We start from the raw sequence: 13,134 nt of genomic DNA on the forward strand, positions 1-13,134 counted from the left end.
TTCGACAAAGTGAGAGCAGAAAGAGGTGTTCTTAGCTAATTTGGACACTCTGAACACAGTGGTGCAGGTATCAAGAGCCATAGATCTTTGTAAAACAACATTTTTCCACATTGAGCTAATATAGAGGCCCAAGCCATGGAAGCTGGACCAAGGAGATGTAGCCCAGGAGGGGTGAACTACTTCATAAAAACATTGTGTTAAGGTGTCCCTTTGATGGTTTGTTGTACTTTGAAAGTCTGTTGTTCAGTATTTGTTTTTGAAGTTATTTTTCTCATGAATGTCACTTTAAACTTAAGGAAATTTACCTGATTGTATGCACAAACAACCAAGGAAACATCAAGACAAGAAGCAATAAGCAAGCACATGTTTATAAATTTGTAATTGTTATTAGCACAACAAAACTAATCATACAAAAATAGATCATGCCCCACATGGCCTATGCTCCCCAAATTATGGCTACAATTACCAGATTGATAGAAGATTCCAAGGAGGCTAGCAACGGTGGTGGAGATCCCTCTGGCAGCTGAAGTGCCCAGAAAAAGCAAGGTTGTTCTTTTGGTGTCTCCTTAGGAATAAAGTCCCTAATTGGGATAATCTTCATAAAAGGAACAAGAATGGACCTAGATGGTGTACACTTTGCAAAAATGCAAAAGAAAATACAGACCATGTTTTCCTAACCTGTTCTTTCACTTCAAAAGTTTGGAGCTCACATTGAATCTCATGGGAATCAGGCGGGGCTGGAGAGGGTGTTCTCTCCTGGAGGCTTGGCAACTCTGGTGGCAAGAAAATCAAGAGTAAAATCCAAAAAATATTCCACCCATCATCTCCTGGGGCATTTGGTTGGCTAAAAATAAGGGGATATTTAGGGATGTCCCCTCAACACCATACCTCATTGCAGTCGAATGCACATCAATTTTTTCTCTCCTCCCACTGACTACTTCCCCACAAATCTCCTGAATCATAAAGGAAGAACAGATAAACCCTCTTATACCCTGGGCCTATTTTGATGGAGCATCGGATGCTCAAAACAGATGTGGGGCAGGACTGGTCATTTATCATAATGAACACAGGTACTGGAAAGCCTCAATAGGCCTTGGGGAAGGAACAAACAACTTTGCAGAGCTCCAAACACTGAAACTATTGTTATGTTGGATCAGGGACTTAGGGATTGATTATGTGCAAATCTTCGGAGATTCGTTAAATGTTATTAATTGGTTTAATGAGAGTCAGAGATGTCAAAACCACATTTTGTTCCCAATTATTGAAGAAATTTTACAAATTAAAATGATTTTTTATTACATATATGTTTGTCACATCTACAGGGAGTGGAACACCGCAGCAGATTTCCTTTCTAAGGAAGGTCTGCAACAGGATCTGGGCACTTGGAGAGTATCAGCATATGAGGATGGTTTGATCTATGTGTCGGATCAACCACCCTATATCAGATGAGATGGTATATTTTATCTTCTATAGGGACTTAGCAGTACCATGAAAGCTTTACTTTTATGTTTCTGTTTTTCTGATTATGGTTACGATACACTTTTTTCATTTTTGTATGGATACTGGATCTATTTTATTAAACAATGATGTAAAACTTATTTACAGGAGGGTTGTTTTCTCCAATGTTGGGGAGGCCCTGCTATGCTATTTCTCTTATCGTTTTTTGATATTGTGATGATGATAGAGAAACAACTTAGTCCCTTTGGGGAGGGCGTGTTTTATATGTCCTCATATAGGTTCTGGTTTTTTGCAGCAATGTGAACAACGGACTTCAAGAATGCTTATAGCATCTACAGATGTAACTTTTTATTTTCTTTATAAAAAGTTTGATTTTTTCTTTGAAAAATAAAATTTACTTAATGTTTTATAGAGAATACCAATGGCCCATGAGTGTGGATATGTCATGTGAGTCTCAGCCTTTAAGCTTCAGGGTTCACTGTTCATGCTTTATGCTTAAGTGTGTACAATGTAGGATGGTATGGTGTGACTGAAGGTAGAGATGAGCGGTACTTATTTTAGAGTCTCGGCTCAGCAAAATCATGTACTTATTTTGTTTTCTAAATTTTTATGTAGATCACTTATATATATATATATATATATATATATATATATATATATATATATATATATATATATATATATATGTATATAAGTCACTTGTCAAATTGATGATGTAAAAAATTACATAATCATCATTAGTGACATGTATATTTTAAAATTACCATTATTTAAGTTAAATAAGGAAAATATGGATAAATATCTGTCAAATTTATCCTGAGTGGAATGATGATGTTACATGAAAACAAAGTATTAAAATGATGCTTAGAGATGAAAAGTATTTGTTGAAATGGTGCTTAAAAATAAAATGTTTGTTGAAATGGTAATTACATTCATTTCATATGTTGAGATGGTATATTTGAGCATATATTCCCAAAAAACAAAAGTCAAAAAGAAAAGAAAGAAAGAAATTATGTTTAACGTCCACGAGGCTAAAGATAACCTATGGGATAGATTGTTTCGCCATTTGATTTTTGTATTTAGCCCTCTTCCTATGAAGCCTCACAATAAACACTCCCATTTTTTTGACAAAACTCTCGCTAAATAATTATCTCAAGAGCTAGCTACTAGAATATCTGCATAACTTTCTCTGATGTCTTTGAAGGCCTCAGATTCTAAAATGAAATGTTTTTACGTTTCCACTTTTTTGTTAGACCAAAAAATACACTCTTTCTTCCCACACTTCTTTTGGCCTTTTCCAATGCCCTGTTTCACAATGTAGTTGATGAGAATTAGTCCTTAACTGAGTAATAATAATTTTGGCTCTCTAAGAAATATTGGCCCCTATGTACACATTTTGTTGATGATTAAGAGTGGGATTAAACTCTTCAATATAGTACTTTTTCTTTCTCCCTGGCTCCTTATCCCATGTACGTTTGTGGAACTTATCCATAACAAAATATTTTACCTCTTTGTTGTTTGTGGGGCACATGTTCAAGAAAATACCCCATTTACTAAACCATTTGTTATTTTGCCACATCCAAGTCCTATTTTTTTTGCACAATATGTCATTAAACACAATCTTAGGCTATCTAGCCTCTTCCATTTGCTCAATTTTTTTTTAAATATCTTATGGCTCACACCATAGTGATTGCTTCAATAGGAGCAACCCCCATTTCACTTAACAATATATTATAAGGAACTACACTTTTAATTTTGAACTTGTTTGTAATCAAGTGATTCTGAAATTTCTCAATTTGTTTCCACTACGTGTCGGATGTACTATTGGCCCACAGTTCACAATTCTGGAGAATCACCGGAATCACTAAATTCCCAAAAAGAGTTTGAGTGGTCTACCAGTCCCATAACTCTACGTCTCTACACCTATTTTGAGAAGCATAAAATGATTTCCAACCCCCCAAAGTCATTTTATTTCTAAATAGTCGTCCCAACTTAGATTTATGCTAAAGTCAATTCAAAGGTATTTGTAATCTGCAACTTCTTCCTGAGTGTTATCTTCGAAGTAGAACTTATGTTGATTGTGTCTTCTTTTGTTAGAGAAAACCACTACTTTTGTTTTGTTAATATTGACTTGCATCCTCACCCTTCTACAGAAATGTTTAAGGGAAAGTAAGTGCTCTTGCAAACCCATAGCAAATTTAGCAATCAGGATAAGGTCATCCGCATACAAAAGAATCCTTATAACAAACTCGCCCAAATGGACATTGTCACCCCCTTGTGACTTTATCCACTCTTCAAGTTTTTCAATATATAAACCAAAGAGGGTGGGAGACAATGGGAAACCTTGCTTGACCCTAATATCACTTCTAAAACTTTCAAAGATGCCTGCTGAAGTTCTAATTTTGACTTTCACCTCTTCATATAGTTTATGCACAACTGCTCTAAGATGCCTAGGAACCCCAAGTTCCTCCATTATGTGCCAAAGCTTATCCCTAGGGACCATGTCAAAAGACTTTTTTGAAACCAACAAAGCAACAAAAGGCATCTTCCTATTTATCCCAAATTTTTTAATTCAATGATGTGCCTTAAAGTTATACCATGGTCAACTGTGGAATGTTTAGGTCTAAAAGCTGCTTTCCCTTTAGCCTGTTTATCTCTTTCTTCCGCCCACTTGCTGATTTTATTTTATAGCATGCTTCCAAATAACTTTCCAAAAAAGTTCTTTATCATGATGGTCCTATAACTGGAAGGATTATTGATGTCACCATTCTTGAAAAGAGGTATTTCCAAACTAGTTGTCCAATCTGTGGCGAACCCCCATTGTATGATGATAATGAAATTTATTGTAATGTGAGGTGCAATCATTTTTAAGACCCACTTTAGATACTCTGCTTGGATTTCATCTAAGTCTTTTGCTTTTCCAACAACCAACTTCTTGATACCCATCTCTACCTCTTGTATTGTGAAGAGCTCAACATCAGTGTTAACCAATGGAGGAGGGTCAACCTTGGGATCCTGCTCATAAAGTTGTATTTCATAGTCGAACCATTTAGAAGTTGTAATATTATTTTCAGTTTGCATCTTTCTCGATTGAATCTTCTTTCAAAATAATTTGGGGTTACTTTTCCCAAGGAAGATTAGTTCTTCTCTCCTTGCAACCATGAAAGCATCCTTTTTCTTTCTTAATATCTACGTATAATTTTTGAGGTTTATGTTATCCTTGTTTGAATATTTGAACATTCTCCTTTCTTTTTTGCATTCCTCATCAAACCAAGCATTAACCGCAAAGAAATTTGTTTCAAACTTCTTATTTTTTTCTCTTTTGCACTCTGCAAGTGCGCTTTGAATTAAACGTGTTAATTTGTGACTATGAAGCCCATGGATCATAATTTTATCCTTCTCTAAGAGTCTCTCTAGTGTTATTTTGAAGGTATTACGATTTTCTAGAGTCAAAAGAATTCTTCCCTTTGGGATATTTTGTTGAACACACTAAGTTTTTGACCCTAACTACTTCTTTCTAGTGCAAGAGAAACTTAAATAAATTGGCATGTGATCTGATTTTAAATCCCAAATTTGTTCACCAATCAAAAAGTCATATATTTTCTCACACAAACCATGTGAGCAGATTACATAATCTACTACACTTGCTCCATTATAAGTACTGCAAGTGAAATTACCAAACTTTTCCCATCTAGTCAAACCATTGCAGATGACTAAATCGAAAGCCCCACATAGAGTAAGCAATTTTTCACCAAAGAGAATGTAGCCCTTGTCCATTGAAATTTTTTCCTACTGATGATTACTCTCTTTTGTAAGCCAACTAGGGTCGCAATCTTCTTTACAACAAAGAATGCTAGCTTTCTCAATTGTGGTCCTAGCATTGAAATCACCCACTATAAGGACTTCACCTAGCGGAGAATATGTTGCAATATTTTCTTTTAAGGCTGCAAAGGGGTCTTTGTGGTCAAGCCCTCTAGTTTTGTAATTTTTTGACACTTGCAACGCAAAATAACATGTTGCAATTCTAATGCAGCGCAAAATAGCATGTTGCAATCCTAATGTGATTTCGATTTTCTGATATTTTAAACCAAATGAATTGTTTATTTGAGTCTTCTTTTTCTAATTGAATGAAACGATCTTCTTTTTCCCTTAGTAAAATCATGATACCCTTGTGTCATTTTCCATTCCCTATTGCCTTGTTCCACACTGCCATCTTCTAGTACCCTTCAAACAAAGGTGTCTTGCACCCTTCATGCTCATGAGTTTCTATGAGACAAATTATGCCTTTATCTTTATCAATCGGCCCTAACCCAAGTCCTCGTATCCACAGGTAACCCCTGCAGTTCCAACAAACTAAACTTAAGGAAACCTGGGTATGGCTTGATGGCTATTCGTTTTGACATACAAGACTCACAGTTGATCTTTGTCCCTGCTTGCCCACACTGGCCTTGTTGCATGGTTCCCTCCTAAAGAATTTGTTGTCTCTTCTTTATTACTATCTTGTTGCTCTATTTTGGAATGGGGCCCAAAACGTGCTATCACAACTTTACCTTTATAAATCCATGTTCTCTTGCCCTCATCCCTTGTTGCTCTAACCTTTTACATTTCCTCCTTCCTTTCCTCTTGTTGTCTTATAGTTAAATCTTCTTCTAGAAAAAAGTGATAACCCCTCAAGAGTTGCTTCCTGCTAAGAATGATATGTTTATCACACATGCTAGGCATGATGACTTTTATGGGCCAGTCTCTCTCACCACTAATCTTACCCACCCTCTGTGCCTGGCATATTTGTCCTGCCAAAGCAACTTGTCTCTTAAGAATTCCCTTGTAATGTCAAGAGTACATTCATTTTTTCCATGGTATTTCACCCCTTTAATAATTATGTTTGTTGCTTTGTCTTTCCTTTCCTTTCTTTCTCTATATTGCATGTTGTCAACCCTAATGTTTGCTTCTTCTTCCCTACTAGTAGAATTGATAATAACTTGAGCCCAAGTTTGGGAAACTTTTGTGAAATCTCCTTTCCTTTCTTCTCTTGCTTTCACTTCATGGTTGTCAATTTGGGCAACCGCTTTTCCTTTATCATGAGATGGTTCCAACTTCACCACCTCTTTACTTTCCACTATATATTTCATGGTTTGCACATTCATCTTCATGTGTTGCCATTATGTCTTCCCTATCAAGGGAGCTTCCTGTAGCAATGCCACTTGCTCCTTAAAACTTTATTTCTTTCTTAGAAATATTGATTTTTAGTTGTTATTACATGAATTTTATGATCTCTTTCCTGCTCTTTAGCTTCTAAAACGTCAAATCTCCTCTTTTCACTTAATAATTCTTTCACATAAGATCATATGACTAGGTGAGAGGTGTGGATCTATGGTTATAGAAGGCAGAACCATCAATTACTTTTCCTCTCGGTCTGTTGTTGCTACATACTTGCAAAGGGGACTTGTTTGGATATTGTTTATTATAAGGGCTCAAATACTTTCCCTTTGACGTCATTTTTTTCTTGTCTACTCCCATTTTAGACAGGCTAGTCTTCGCTTTAAAATGCCTCGAAATTGTTTGGCATTGACCCAACCTACTTCCCTGCACTGGTTGATGAGGCAATTTTCACTTGTCCTAGATCATTGGTTTCGACATGTTCTGAAATTTCTTGCCCCGTTGTCATGTTTGAATAAAAAAAATAAAAAATAAAAATAAAAGTAAAATAAAAATTAGGTGGAAAACTATATGAACAATTTAATCAATTTCAAAGATCAGGTATGAGAAAATGTTTGTCATTAATGATATGATATCACAAATTTTGAAATTAATACATATAATATAGTAGAAGTTGGGAAACATTAAAAAAAAAATTGAAAAATGAAAAAATAGTTTCTCATATTTTAAGGATTCCAAATTTAATTAAATTCAAGTTTAGAAATAGCTTTGACCTAATTTAATTAAAATTTATTAAACAAACTGAAGTACTAAACTTCGAATATTTAAATATATTAAGATCGCATTTTTATTTCATCAAAATTTATAAACAAATTGAAGTACTAAACTTTGAATATTTAAGGTTTATGTTTACAGAAACAAAAAGAAATTTGAAATGGCATTGGTCTTGTGTGTTGAAGGGGGGCACAACTTTCCCTCCCATGCAACAACATGTTGATCTCCAATTGGAAATTGCTATTACATACTTGGCTTATTTAGAGTTTAGAATTTTATGGATGTGGTTTGAGTGGAGGCAAGTGTTCGTCCTTGACCTCCTGTTGTGTGCATTCTATTATGGTTGTGATAATGGGGAGCTTGGTGTTCGGGCTTGGGTCTACAATTGAGGTGGCAAGACGTGAACTCGTTGGCCTGTGAGGGTGTTGGAGGAAGCAACGGAGTTCCCTTGATGAACAGGTTTATGTATAGTTGCTTGGTACCTAGATTTTTGGTCGACTTGTAAGGGCATCTGCTTCTTGCAGTGAGAAAATTTAGGTCAATTTCTTTCTTCATTTGGCTATTTTGTTTATCTGTAGCTTTGTGCATGGGTTTGAGGTGCTAGGGTTAATGTTTTTGTGTCTTGAGCTCCAGTCTTAGTTTGTGGACAAGGGATAGGGAGGCTTAATAGCTTGCATGTGTCTTTTGTTTCGGGGCTTCTTGGAATTGTTAACGTTTGGGCATATGGATATTTCCTGGGTAAAGGAATTTAGGCGTCGTTGCATGAATTTTATAGATAGGTCAGTAGGGATCCTGAGAGTCGATCATGGTGAATTCCTGCAAGTCTCAAGCATCCAAGATTCTTTGTTATATGTGTATGTACTTTTTTTAATGGTGTTGGGGCGTGGATACTTCGTGGAGTCTATCATGACCTTTGTTATCCATGTAGGTGCCTCTATTGAGTCTAAGGGTTGTGTATTGAGTTTTAGGGACAATTTAGTGGGTCGGAGTCCTAGTCCTGTGGTGGGTGTACCTGGTTTTTTCTCTTCTTTCTTTGCAAGAAGAGGAATTTACAGTGGGTGCTCCAGGTGTGCCCCTCGGGTCTCAGCTATGTCGTCAAGACAACGAATGCGTAGTAGATGAGGGGAGGTGGAAATTCTCTGTAGAGGCAAAGAGGAGCGAGACTCTTCGCTCACGACTCAGTTGCCACCTACTTCAATGTTGTTCCGCCAAATACAAGGAAATTCATAATTTGGAGACTTAAGCGAGAGTTGAGAGACAACCCCATTTCGGTTCAGAAATCATGGAGGAAATGTCATCATGGGTTCCTAGACCTAGGCACACCAGGGGCAGGAAGAAGCAGTATCTGAATTTTGTGGCTTTGCACTAGTAAATGAAGACATTGATGGGTCTGGTACCAAAAGACAAGCAATTGGAGCAATATATCGTCTTCACCACCTTAGAATACATTAAAATGATGCTTAGAAATCATCAATTTTTCCTAGACAAGATTGACTCTTGATTGGCACATGTGGAGGGGCATATTACTTGTGAATCTAATAGCGAGGATTTGTTGCACGTGGCTCTTCATGTAGGTCGACTTGACAACTCTTTAGGCCGACTTGATAATGGAGTTATTTCGACGCTTTAAAGACAAAATATGTTTTTCTTTACAAGATACCATGTGCCCATAGGGTCTTCAATATATAACAATAACTCTTAGACCTAGGAAAAAACCTAGAAGCACTCAATGGGTGCTTGACCTATAAAATAAAAGAACTTGAGCATGAAACCCACAATCTAATAATAATATTTTTTTTTCATTTTATCATTTACAAGAATACATTTCATAGTTATGAACACTGAACCTAGTTATACATTTTTCAACACTCCCTCTTAATTAGGGAGGTATTCATAAGAGGTACATGGTCATTCTCAATCTAAAGAGATCTCATAAAAAGAGTTGGATTGGTAACCCATTTATCTAGCATCATATCAACCAGCATTGTTACATAGCAAGGCCTTGACAAACAACTCTATCAGCATGATCAGAGCACAATGAGGGTGAGACCAATGATTCATAGACACCAAAATCATTGTCTCTCAAGCTACATACTCCACCCGGGTGTTCACAGAGTATGACCTTCCTTTGGACTATTCTTATCTTGGATAGCTAGTCCTCAAAGAATATCATTCCATGACTACTCTTATCTTGAATGCCCTACCACATTCTCAAAGAGTATCGAATGCCAGATGGTTACCCAATCCTCCATTCTTTCTTCCCAAAATGAAGACAAGAATGTAGTGTCTATCTCTCCCTCAATTAGGGAGGACATATCAACCAAACCAAGCTTGTCTCTCAAATATACAAGCTTATTGTTTGGAATTGATTTTGTTAATATGTTTGCTACTTGCTCGTCCATGGAGATGTATTGTAGTTGTAGCACCCCATTCTACACTAGCTCTCTGATATATTGATACTTGTTGTTTATATGCTTTGTATTTCTGTGAAACACTAGATCTTAAGACAAACGTATACAACTGGTGTTATCACAAAGTATCATTGTAGGGTTCATCGTTCCTTCAAACAGATCGGATAGCAGCTTCCTCAACCATACTGCTTCTCTGCTTACTTCACAAGCTACAACATATTCAGCTTCAGCACTACTCAAAGAAATTGTGTCTTGCTTTTTGCTCATCCATGAGACCATGGAGGATCCCAAACTAAAACATCCTCCTGTAGTGCTCCTTCCATCCTTCTCATTGCCTCCCCAATCGAAATTTGTATATCCAATTAATTGGACATCATTCCTTCTATCATACTTTAGATAGTAATGGCCCGGTTCCTTGTAGATATCTCAGAATATGTTTTGTTGCTACCCAATGATCATGCTTCGGCTCCACTTGGAATTGACTAAGAATATTCACCGCAAAGCATATGTCTGGTCGAGTATTCACCAAGTACATCAATGAGCCAATAAGTTATCTATACTTGGAAGGATCCACAAGGCTAGATTCAGAACTCCTTACTCTCTTCAAGTTTGTGATTGTCGGAGTAATCATAGGTTTGCAATCTAACATGTCGAACCTCTTCAGTAACTCAATCACATACTTTCCTTGACCCAAATAAACTTCAGTAGGTCCTTGCCGGATTTCTAGTCCCAAATAGTAATGCATCAGCCCAAGATCCTTCGTGTCAAATTATGCTGCTAGTTTCTTCTTACATTCTTCAATTTGACCTTCTACACCTATCACGAGAAGATCATCTACATATAGAAGAATAATTACAAGTTCTCCATCTACAACCTTGACATAAAGGTTTAGATCAGCATAACTTTTTTTGAAGCCTATTCTTTGTAGGTATGCATCCATTCTAGCATACCATGCCCTTAGTGCTTGCTTGAGGCCATATAGTGCCTTCTTCAATCTGCAAACATATGCCTTTCTATCTTCAACTTCGAATCCCAAGGGTTGCTCTATGTAGACCTCTTCATCTATTGTGCTAGTCAGAAACATGGTCTTGACATCCATTGGTGGATGTTCCATCCCATAAATGTTGCTAGAGAGACTAATGATCGAATAGTTGTATATCTTGTCGTTGGAGCAAATGTCTCTTCATAGTCGATGCCTTCAAGTTGAGGGAAACCTCTAGCCACAAACCTTGCTTTATAGTTATCTATGCTTCCATCAGTTTCATGTTTGATCTTATAGATCCACTTGGAAGTAACCACGGATCTGTCTTTGGGCCTAGCTACGATCTCCCAGACTCCATTCTGCATTATTGATTAATGCTCTTCATTCATGGCATGTTTCCATTCTCGATGATTTACATCTTCTTCAAAGGATGATGGTTCTTCTTTTATCAGTGTTGTCATGTATGCAGCATATCCAAACTATCTCTTAGGTTTCTTTCTTTCTCTAAATGAGCATGTTGTTGCTCCATGACCTTCTGCATCAAGTAGTGTGGACTTCAACCAATTAGGTATTTTCCTTGTTTCAAGGATGACCACAGGTTGAACAGGTTCACAGGGACCTTCTTCTTCATGGTGTGATTCTTCTTTCCCTTGGTTAACTTCTTCCTCAAATACCAGAAGTTCTTCATCATCAAAGTCTATGGAAAGTTCCTTTGATTTCTTGAACGTTATGCTCCAATCAAATATGACATCACGACTAACTTCTATGTGATGTCCATCTTTCATGTAGATCTTATAATCTTTTGATGAGTTGTCATACCCAACAAATGTTACCTTCATGCCAGAAAGGTCCAACTTCTTTCTCTTTTCCTTTGGTATATGGATATATATAGGACACCCAAAGATTCAGAGATGATCTACAGATGGCTTCTTTCCAGTGAACACTTATTTTGGGGTTTTATTGTCTAGAGATCTGTGGGGACTTCGATCCTGAATGTAGACGGTTGTCTTCATGGCTTCTCCCCACATGAACTTAGGTAGATCCTGATCATGTAACATTGCCTTTACACTTTCTTCAAAGGATCTATTCTTTCTTTCTACAACTCCATTTTGTTCGAGATTATACAGGACTATCAGCTCCCTCTTAATCCCAGATTCCTTACAGAATGCTATAATCTCTTTGGATGTGTATTCTCATCCATTATCAGATCTTAGTAATTCTCCTTTCTGTAAGGTTATCTACTTCAGCTTTGAATTATTGAAATTTTGTAAATACTTCGTCCTTGGTTTTCATTAAGTAAACCCAGGTCTTTCTTGAATGATCATCTATAAATGTGACATAATATATATGACCTCCAAGTGATTTAGGAGTCATAGGGCCACATACATTAGAGTGAATGAGATCCAAGATTTCTTTTGACCGTAAAGCACTACTTCCAAATGGTCTCTTTGTATTCTTACCCAATGCACATCCCTTACAGACACCTTCATGATCCTCCTTCAAATTAGGGATTCCATCTACTGTGGAACTTAGAGTAGGAAGGATTTTGAAATGTAGATGTCCAAATCTTCGATTCCAAAGTTCACATGAGCTAATTTCAATGTGAAATAGGGCTTGGGCCACATGAGATATTAGTTTGTAGAGTCTTCCTTCTCGAATGCCAATAAGTTTGGCTTGACCTATACTTGATTCTTTTCCCCAACGACAACTTTTCCATCAATGAAGGCTATTCTATCACCCTTATCTTCTAGACTTGAAATAGAAAGTAAATTCTTGTGCACACCTGGAACAAATAGAATATTGTTGAGATGAATGCTTTTGTCTTCTAGCTTTATGGAGGTTGATCCAATATCTTTCACGGGATAGCTCTTGTTATCTCCAAGCTCCACTAAGTATGCGGATTTTCCTTTTGATAAGGTCTTCAATTGATCGAAATGACCAGTCATGTGTCTTGATGCACCACTATCGATTACCCAAATGCCTTCATCTTGGAATGTGCCAGAGAGAGTCGAGTATATACCTTCATCTGTTTCTTTGACTGATTCCTTCTTTGAAGTAAACAAGAACTCCCATGCTTCCTTGATACCTTTCTTGAGATGGCTTACAATCTACTTGATGAACTTCTTCATGATAGAGGAGACCTTCATGATGCCCTTAGATAACCTTAACTCTGATACCACATTGAGAATTCAATAGGGCAGTAAATATGTTAATTCTCTTAACTTGATAATTGTTTGTGTTACCTTTTTATATCTTACCTTTGTTCCTTATTATAACAGTATGCAATACATCAAACAGCTACCAAAACAATAAAAACAGTGCCACAATATATAGGTTGCAAGCCAGGGCCAA

This window comes from Pinus tabuliformis, chromosome 4_1 (genome assembly GCF_031772625.1).
Source record: "Pinus tabuliformis cultivar Carrire ecotype Pingquan chromosome 4_1, CPIR1, whole genome shotgun sequence".
In the NCBI taxonomy this organism is placed as follows: domain Eukaryota; kingdom Viridiplantae; phylum Streptophyta; class Pinopsida; order Pinales; family Pinaceae; genus Pinus; species Pinus tabuliformis.